Source organism: Bufo bufo, chromosome 2 (assembly GCF_905171765.1).
Source record: "Bufo bufo chromosome 2, aBufBuf1.1, whole genome shotgun sequence".
Taxonomy (NCBI): Eukaryota; Metazoa; Chordata; class Amphibia; order Anura; family Bufonidae; genus Bufo; species Bufo bufo.
Genome location: NC_053390.1, coordinates 758,515,732 through 758,525,089, shown reverse-complemented (window position 1 = coordinate 758,525,089; position 9,358 = coordinate 758,515,732).

The following is a 9,358-nucleotide window of genomic DNA, read 5'->3' as shown; positions in this document are numbered from 1 at the left end:
AGTGGATACCCCCATAAATGACCCCATTGTAGAAACTACACCCCTCAAGTTACTCAAAACTGATTTTACAAACTTTGTTAACCCTTTAGGTGTTCCACAAGAATTGAAGGAAAATGGAGATAAAATTTCTAAATTTTACTTTTTTGGCAGATTTTCCATTTTATTACATTTTTTTCTTTAACACATTGAGGGTTAACAGTCAAACAAAACTCAATATTTATTACCCTGATTCAGTGGTTTACAGAAACACCCCACATGTGGTCGTAAACTGATGTACGGGCACACGGCAGGGCGCAGAAGGAAAGGAATGCCATACTGTTTTTGGAAGGCAGATTTTGCTGGATTGGTATTCTGAACGCCATATGTTATTTATTTTTCTGCCGATCATCTTGTCCAGGGGCTCATTTTTTGCAGGAAGTGTTGAGGTGATAGTTTTATAGAGAAGATCGTTACGGACGTGGCAATACCTAATATGTATACTTTTTCTTATTTATTTAAGTTTTACACAATAATAGCATTTCTGAAACCCAAAAAATGATGTTTTAGTGTCTCCATAGTCTGAGAGCCATAGCTTTTATATTTTTTGGGCGATTGTCTTAAATAGGGTATAATTTTTTGCGGGATGAGGTGACGGTTTGATTGGTACTATTTTGGGGGTCATAAGCCTTTTTGATCACTTGCTGTTGCACTTTTTGTGATGTAAGGTGACAAAAATAGCTTTTTTGGCACAGTTTTTTTTTTTTTTTATGGTGTTTATCGGACGGGTCTATCATGTGATATATTTATATAGACGATTGTTATGGATGCGGTGACACCTAATATGTGTATTTTTTTATTTTTTTTTATTTTTTTATAGGAAAAGGCAATTTCTTTTTTTAATTTATAGATATATATATATATTTTTTATTATTTTCACTTTCTTTTTTTATCAAGTCCCTCTTGGATCATGAAGATCCAGTGGGGCTGATGGCTGTACTATACTTTGCAGTGCTCTTGCATTGCAAAGTATAATACTATTAGATGCCCTGCCTTTTCCATGGCAACCGGACGCCTTTGCAAAGCGTCCGGTTGCCATGACAACCATCGGGCGCTGCCATCACAGCGCTGCAGCCCCGATGGTTGAGAGAGGGAGCTCCCTCCCTCTATTAACCCCATGGATGCCGCAACCGGGGCATTTATGGGGTTACAGCAGAGTGTCAGCATAGAGCTGACACTCGCTACTGATGGCGGCGGCTCAGGAATGGAGCCGCCGCCATCACACACAGCAGGGGGACCGGGGGCAGTGCTGGAAAGGGGGAAGTGGGGGTACGGCTGCCAACATTGAGGGAGGCTGGGGCAGGAGGGGCGGGGAGAATGCATGGGGCGGGGAGGGGGCGAACCGCATCAGGGGCAGACTACATGAATATGGATGGGACGGGGGTACTGCATCAGGGGCAGGCGCGGACAGGGGGGTTTTGGAGGCGCACAGATCGGGGGGCACAGGAAGGGGGCACAGATCGGGGGCCACAGAGACACTACCTGATTTCAGGTAGACGTGATAGCTGTGCGGGGCATATGCAAATATCACGTATATAAACGTATTGCAGTCGTGAAGGGGTTAATAAAGAAGTTATTTCAAGAATTCAGTGTGCTCTTTAAACCTACTGTTTCCATAGAACGGCGCTAGAGGAATTACAGAGTAACAGACAATCTGGTTAGACTAAAAGTCAGAGATATCAAAATTCTTCTAATGCCACAGTGAAAAAGGCACTTCATAGTGCTGTGCCTGCCACAATTACTCCACATTGGCAGTTCTGCGGGAGAAAATAATTTTTACTGTAGGAAATATTTTGTTCTGATGCACAATAATCCAGAATTAAAGGGGTTGTGCAGCCTGTTTATATTGATGACCAATCCTAAGGATAGGTCATCAATATCTGATTGGTTGGCATTCCTGCCGATCAACTGTTTGAAGAGAAGGTCATCTCCCCTATAGTGGTGGCATTGTGTAATAACAAGTACTCTCTCCATTCAAGTGAATGGAGGAGGAACTTGTGACTACTCTGCACTTTCGAGACAGGGGTGATGAGGCCCCACCGATCAGATATTGATGAGGCTAGGTCTTCAACATTGTGAAGTAAAGCGAAGCATTCTAGGCGGAATTCAGTCTGAAATTTTGGAAAACTTTGATTTGCAATGAATCTGAATTTCCTCACACTTTGTGATAGCCAATCAGATTTTCCTAAAATGGCAGCTGCACATGTTATAAAGTGAAAATAAGAAGATCACCCATAACTCCATACAGCCAGCCAATTCGCAGATAGCCATCCCCTGTGATGTCACAGTGCTATATAACCCTCATCCTGCGCAGTCTCCGCCTTTGTCCTGTGAGCTGAGCATAGGGAGAGACGTGGCAAGTGCTCTTGTGCTAGAAACAGTGTTGCCGGAAACGATTAATAGAAAAATATTGGAAAGAGAGGATATAGGGAGAGTGCAGGGAGAGTGTATCACCGTGTGCATCACTTTCTAGTGTACCAACATTCAGAGTTAATCAGTTATTTTAGTGATACAGTTTCTGTACACTGTAGCCAACAGACAGTTGCCTGGGCCCTTCAAAGAAATGGGCAGTGGCAAAAATGTTGCTGTAGTTGGCATATGTAGCAACAGAAGAAGGGATAGTAGAGGCATCCTTAGCAACAGGCCAGAGCTGGCACTGTCATCCAGCGGTTGTGTTTTGACCAACAATTCAGCTGTACTGGAATGGTTGACTTGCTCTTCAACATCATCTCAGGTGACAACAGAGACACACAGCCATTAATCGATGGGCTTCTCTGACACCACACTTAGTTGTAATGGCCCAAGAACTGCCTCTGTGCCCTCATATGTTCTGAACCTGTGTCTTGCTATTGCTGCTCTTTCTGCTAGCCAAGTAATGATATCCACCGGCTCTGCTCCGCCTTTCAGTGACAATCAGCTTTGTGAGGACAGTCAGAAGTTACTGGCCAGCCTAGACTTGGAGGAGAGGTCCGCTGTGGACTCATTTAGGCGTGCAATTAGGGATTACCCTGGATGAATTGCAGATGTTTCATCAATATCTGAACATGATGGTACCGGGCCTGGAATTTACTATGACGGTCTCTCCGACTGAACTACAATTTCTAGATGTAAGGGTATACATTAAGGATGGGATGATCACTACTGATCTCTATCATAAACCAACTGATAGGAACAACCTGTTGAAATTTGACAGTAACCAAACCATCCCCGTCGGATGGTGGAGTCACTCCCCTGGAGTCAACTCCTGAGAGTGAGACGAGTGGTGTCTAATGATGAATAGCTTGGTACTAGAGTTGACGAGAAGGGGAAAAAATTCCTTAATAGGGGTTATCCGTACAAATTGGTGGACAAAATGAAACAAAAGGTGGCGGCTGTTGACCGTGAGTCTACGCTTCAAGGTAAAAAGAAGAGCAAGGAACAAAAACATATTCCCTTTGTTTCCACGTATGGTGCCCATAGTGGGGAGATTGCACGTATTATACGTAAGGAGTGGCATATCCTACAGAAAGGGTTGCTTATGATAGGCGAGTTTGAGCATTTCCCCATGATGGCGTACAAAAGAGGCGCCAATTTACGAGATTAATTGGTTAACACAGAAATAGGGGATTCCCGGGGGGATAGACAAAGGTATCTTGCGCCAAGGAGGATGGGTTGTTATCCCTGCCTTGGTTGCTGCAACTGTGGCAATATGGTGAAGGGTGATACCTTTGCCCATCCCTACAGCGGTAAACCCGATAAAATAAAAGAGTTTTACACATGTAGGTCTCATGACGTGGTGTATATGATCACATGCCCTTGGGGCCTCATCTATATAGGTGAGACCACAATGGAGGCCCGCGAACGCATTAATTCCCATAAGAGCAACATTAGATGGGCACAAGTGGATAAACCTGTAGCTAAGCATTTCCTTGAGCGTGGACACTCCGTCAATCAGCTGTGGTTCCGGATTATCAACTTGGTCGGTAAAATGAGACGAGGGGGTGATAGGGACCGTATTTTGCGCAAGAAGGAACTGAAGTGGATTTTTGAATTGAAGGCACTCCAGTGGGATGAATATTGAATTTAATGTGGGCAACAAATAGGTGGTCCATGTGACAGAATGCCGAATTATGTACTCAGTTTAGTGATTTTTAATACGTCCTTGTTTTTAGTAGAGTTATACACATTTATGTCACATTGTTTTTCACACTGAACACGGCTCCATGACGCAGAAGGCAGCGGTGGAGGAATTTGCCCCCCTCCATCGCTGGAGATTGATGTATGATCGCTCCGCTCTCAATATACTGTGGGGATGTTTGATGTCAGCAGTCTGGGGCGGGCGGTCAGTTAAGCGTCCCTAGCAACAGAGCGCGTTTTGAGGGAGGAGTTGGAGGCGGCTCGGCGGCACTGTTGATCGCTAGGACGGGCTGGTTTGCGATCATGTGACCAGAGCCAGGCATGTGAGTGCAAGACTCCGCCTCCCTGGACATGCGCTCTTGAAGCAGGGGGACGCGATACTGGCGTGCTGCATGGAGGTATGTGTTCCCTAGTGATTCACCCTATACATGGGAGGATGGTTGTATGCATATGAGGTGATTATGTATTCACGCACCTGCTATAGGGTGGATAATGTATTCATGATTGAAGTACTGTATGTCATTGGCCACGTCTGTTTGTGGAGGTGTGGCTTCTACTTTTTAAGCAGGGGTAATTGGGGATCACTTTATGCTTGACAAAGGCTATGTCATAGCCGAAATGTAGCAATTTTCCTGTAACCACGTTTTTACATGTAAGCAGTTCCCAATAAAGGGATTTTTTTCACTAGATATGCTGCCTCCGCTAATGCTCATTAGACTGTATACTCAGGAGCCTGTGTGGATCTAGGGCTCCAGGTGGGCTGTTGCATTCTGGTTGACCGCAAGATCTGGTGAGTGCGACTTCTGATTGATATATTGCACAATTAGGGATTATGACAGTCGGGTGGGAGCACATGTTGCGAGAGGTCAGGGACATGCACAAGAGACAGGTGATGGTGACAAAAGTGACAAGCAAACATATGTAGTTGATGTAGCCAATTGCACATAGGAGCTGGGTGAAGAGGGAGCATCATCATCATCAGGGGGTGAGGGTGGCAATGTGCCAGTGAGACAGCAGGGTGGAAGCAGTGGGAGATCTAGAGCCAATCGCGGAGGGATACACAATCTGCTACTCAGGAAACTACCTATGAGGAACACACTAGCAGTGCACAGGTTCCTAAAAGCAGTGGCAGATGGGCATTACGCAGTCATGGAGGGAAAATGCCATACTCGGCAGAGTGGGAAATTTTTCACCAAGTTACTGGGGGACATTAGTGTGGTGGTATGCAAGATGTGTGGGCAGAAGGTGAGGCACAGTGAGGGCGCTAATGTTGGCACAACGGCCCTGCATCAAAACATGGAGCATCAGAATAAAGTGGTGTGGGAAAACCATGCCACTCATATAGTGTTAGAGCCTGATGCAGCAGCCACTGCATCTTCCACCAGCCCGCACCCCCTCACAAGCAGTCAGGGCTCATCAATGTGCAAAAAGACAACAGTATGCGTTCACTCATCCAGAAGCGCAGAAGCTGAACGTGCACTTGGCCAAGTTGCTGGTACTACAGTCCCTCTCTTTCCATGTATGGAAATTGACTCTGCACATTTCAGAGAACTGATGGCTTGTTCCCACCCAAGGTGGAGAGTCACAAATAGCTGCACCAGCCCTGCAGACGTACAGTACAGACCAAAAGTTTGGACACACCTTCTCATTCAAAGAGTTTTCTTTATTTTCATGACTATGAAAATTGTAGATTCACACTGAAGGCATCAAAACTATGAATTAACACATGTGGAATTATATACATAACAAACAAGTGTGAAACAACTGAAAATATGTCATATTTTAGGTTCTTCAAAGTAGCCACCTTTTGTTTTGATTACTGCTTTGCTCACTCTTGGCATTCTCTTGATGAGCTTCAAGAGGTAGTCCCTTGAAATGGTTTTCACTTCACAGGTGTGCCCTGTCAGGTTTAATAAGTGGGATTTCTTGCCTTATAAATGGGGTTGGGACCATCAGTTGCGTTGAGGAGAAGTCAGGTGGATACACAGCTGATAGTCCTACTGAATAGACTGTTAGAATTTGTATTATGGCAAGAAAAAAGCAGCTAAGTAAAGAAAAACGAGTGGCCATCATTACTTTAAGAAATGAAGGTCAGTCAGTCAGCCGAAAAATTGGGAAAACTTTGAAAGTAAGGGCTATTTGACCATGAAGGAGAGTGATGGGGTGCAGCGACAGATGACCTGGCTTCCACAGTCACCGGACCTGAACCCAATCGAGATGGTTTGGGGTGAGCTGGACCGCAGAGTGAAGGCAAAAGGGCCAACTAGTGCTAAGCATCTCTGGGAACTCCTTCAAGACTGTTGGAAGACCATTTCAGGGGACTACCTCTTGAAGCTCATCAAGAGAATGCCAAGAGTGTGCAAAGCAGTAATCAAAGCAAAAGGTGGCTACTTTGAAGAACCTAGAATATGACATATTTTCAGTTGTTTCACACTTGTTTGTTATGTATATAATTCCACATGTGTTAATTCATAGTTTTGATGCCTTCATAGTCATGAAAATAAAGAAAACTCTTTGAATGAGAAGGTGTGTCCAAACTTTTGGTCTGTACTGTACATTGAGCAGAAGGTGGGCCAGTTCTTGAGCTTCTCAGTCTCTCATATCACCTATGAAAAGCTAGGCGTTGTTACATGGTTCTGCAGCTCGTCAGCCTGGCCAAACGGAGCCACACTGGGGAGGAACTGCTCAGTAGTGATGGACGAACATAGGCCGGCACGATTCGCAATCTCAATCAAATGTTTGCAAACCGCAAGTTTGCGGCGGGCCCCATTCACTTTAAAGGCAGGCGAACGTAGAAAACCTTCGGGTCATACTTACCAGAAGTGCACAAATAGTCCCACAACATGGACAGTGACATGCCAGATGTATTATTTGAATTTTCGATTTTCATTCATTATTTTTTTCCAATGCGAAATATTGGCAATGTAATTTTCGCGTATGCGCATGAGCAAAATAGGCGCGTCCTACTACAGCAACTGGTTTCCACCAGACTGAAGTTGGATGCGATCAGAAAAGATTGTTGGCAACAATTTTCGCGACATTGAGGAAGAATTTCTGATCAATGTAAGGCCTCATGCACACGACCGTTGTGTGCATCCGTGGCCGTTGTGCCGTTTTCCATTTTTTTTCACAGACCCATTGACTTTCAATAGGTCCGTGGAAAAATCGGAAAATGCACCGTTTTGCAGCCGAGACCGTGATCCGTGTATCCTGTCCGTCAAAAAAATATGACCTGTCCTATTTTTTTGACGGACAACGGTTCACGGACCCATTCAAGTCAATGGGTCCGTGAAAGAACACGGATGCACACAAGATTGGCATCCGTGTCCGTGATCCGTGGCCGTAGGTTAGTTTTTATACAGACGGATCCGAAGATCCGTCTGCATAAAAGCTTTTTCAGAGCTGAGTTTTCACTTCGTGAAAACTCAGAACCGACAGTATATATACCGACAGCAGCCCTCCCCCCCCGTAGTTAACTCATTGGTGGCCAGTGGGGCCCCCCCCTGTAGTTAACACATTGGTGGCCAATGCGGCTGGCCCCCCCCCCTCCCTCCCCTGTAGTTAACTCATTGGTGGCCAGTGGGCCCCCCTCCCTCCCCTGTAGTTAACTCATTGGTGGCCAGTGCGGCCGGCCCCCCTCCCTCCCTCCCCTGTAGTTAACTTGTTGGTGGCCAGTGGGCCCCCCCTCCCTCCCCTGTAGTTAACTCGTTGGTAGCCAGTGGGCCTTCTCCCCTCCCTCCCCCTCCTAATTAAAATCTCCCCTTTATCATTGGTGGCAGCGGAGTGTACCGATCGGAGTCCCAGTTTAATCGCTGGGGCTCCGATCGGTAACCATGGCAACCAGGACGCTACTGCAGTCCCGGTTGCCATGGTTACTTAGCAATTTGTAGAACCATTATATTTACCTGTGAGCTGCGATGTCTGCGTCCGGCCGGGAGCTCCTCCTACTGGTAAGTGACAGGTCATGTCACTTACCAGTAGGAGGAGCTCCCGGCCGGACGTCACTTACCAGTAGGAGGAGCTCCCGGCCGGACGCAGACATCGCAGCTCACAGGTAAGTATAATGGTTCTAAAAATTGCTAAGTAACCATGGCAGCCGGGACTGCAGTAGCGTCCTGGTTGCCATGGTTACCGATCGGAGCCCCAGCTATTAAACTGGGACTCCGATTGGTACACTCTGTTGCCACCAATGATAGGGGGGAGATTTTAATTAGGAGGGGGAGGGAGGGGAGGGAGGAGGGGCCCACCAACGAGTTAACTACAGGGGAGGGAGGAGGGGCCCACTGGCCACCAACGAGTTAACTACAGGGGAGGGAGGGGGGCCGGCCGCACTTGCCACCAATGAGTTAACTACAGGGGAGGGAGGGGGGCCCACTGGCCACTAATGAGTTAACTACAGGGGAGGGAGGGGGGGCCGGCCGCACTGGCCACCAATGTGTTAACTACAGGGGGGGGGCTGCCCCCTGCTGCCTGGCAGCACCTGCCAGGCAGCAGGGGGCAGTCATGTACACAGTTCTTTTAGTATATTCTAACCTGAAGCGTCCCCATCACCATGGGAACACCTCTGTGTTAGAATATACTGTCGGATTTGAGTTTCACGATGTAACTCAAATCCGACGGTATATTCTAACATAGAGGCATTCCCATGGTGATGGGGACGCTTCAAGTTAAAATATACCATCGGATTGGAGAAAACTCCGATCCTATGGTATATTAACTCCTGACTTTACATTGAAAGTCAATGGGGACGGATCCGTTTGAAATTGCACCATATTGTGTCAACGTCAAATGGATCCGTTCCTATTGACTTGCATTGTAATTCAGGACGGATCCGTTTGGCTCTGCACGGCCAGGCGGACACCAAAACGACTTTTTTTTCATGTCCGTGGATCCTCCAAAAATCAAGGAAGACCCACGGACGAAAAAACGGTCACGGATCACGGCAAAACGGAACCCGTTTTTGCGGACCGCAAAAAAATACGGTCGTGTGCATGAGGCCTAAGTAATTTGACATTAAAGGGAATCTGTCACCTGCTTTTACAATTTTTAAGCTGGCACCATCGCTATGTTGACTAAAGTACCTTATTTCCAGCAGTCTTCTTTTTACTTGATTTCGTTTTGTAGTTTTGATATAAAAGCGCTTTTTATGTTATGCTAATTAGGGTCCAAGGAGCCCAGAGGGGCGTTTTTTTCCCTCTCCGGAGCC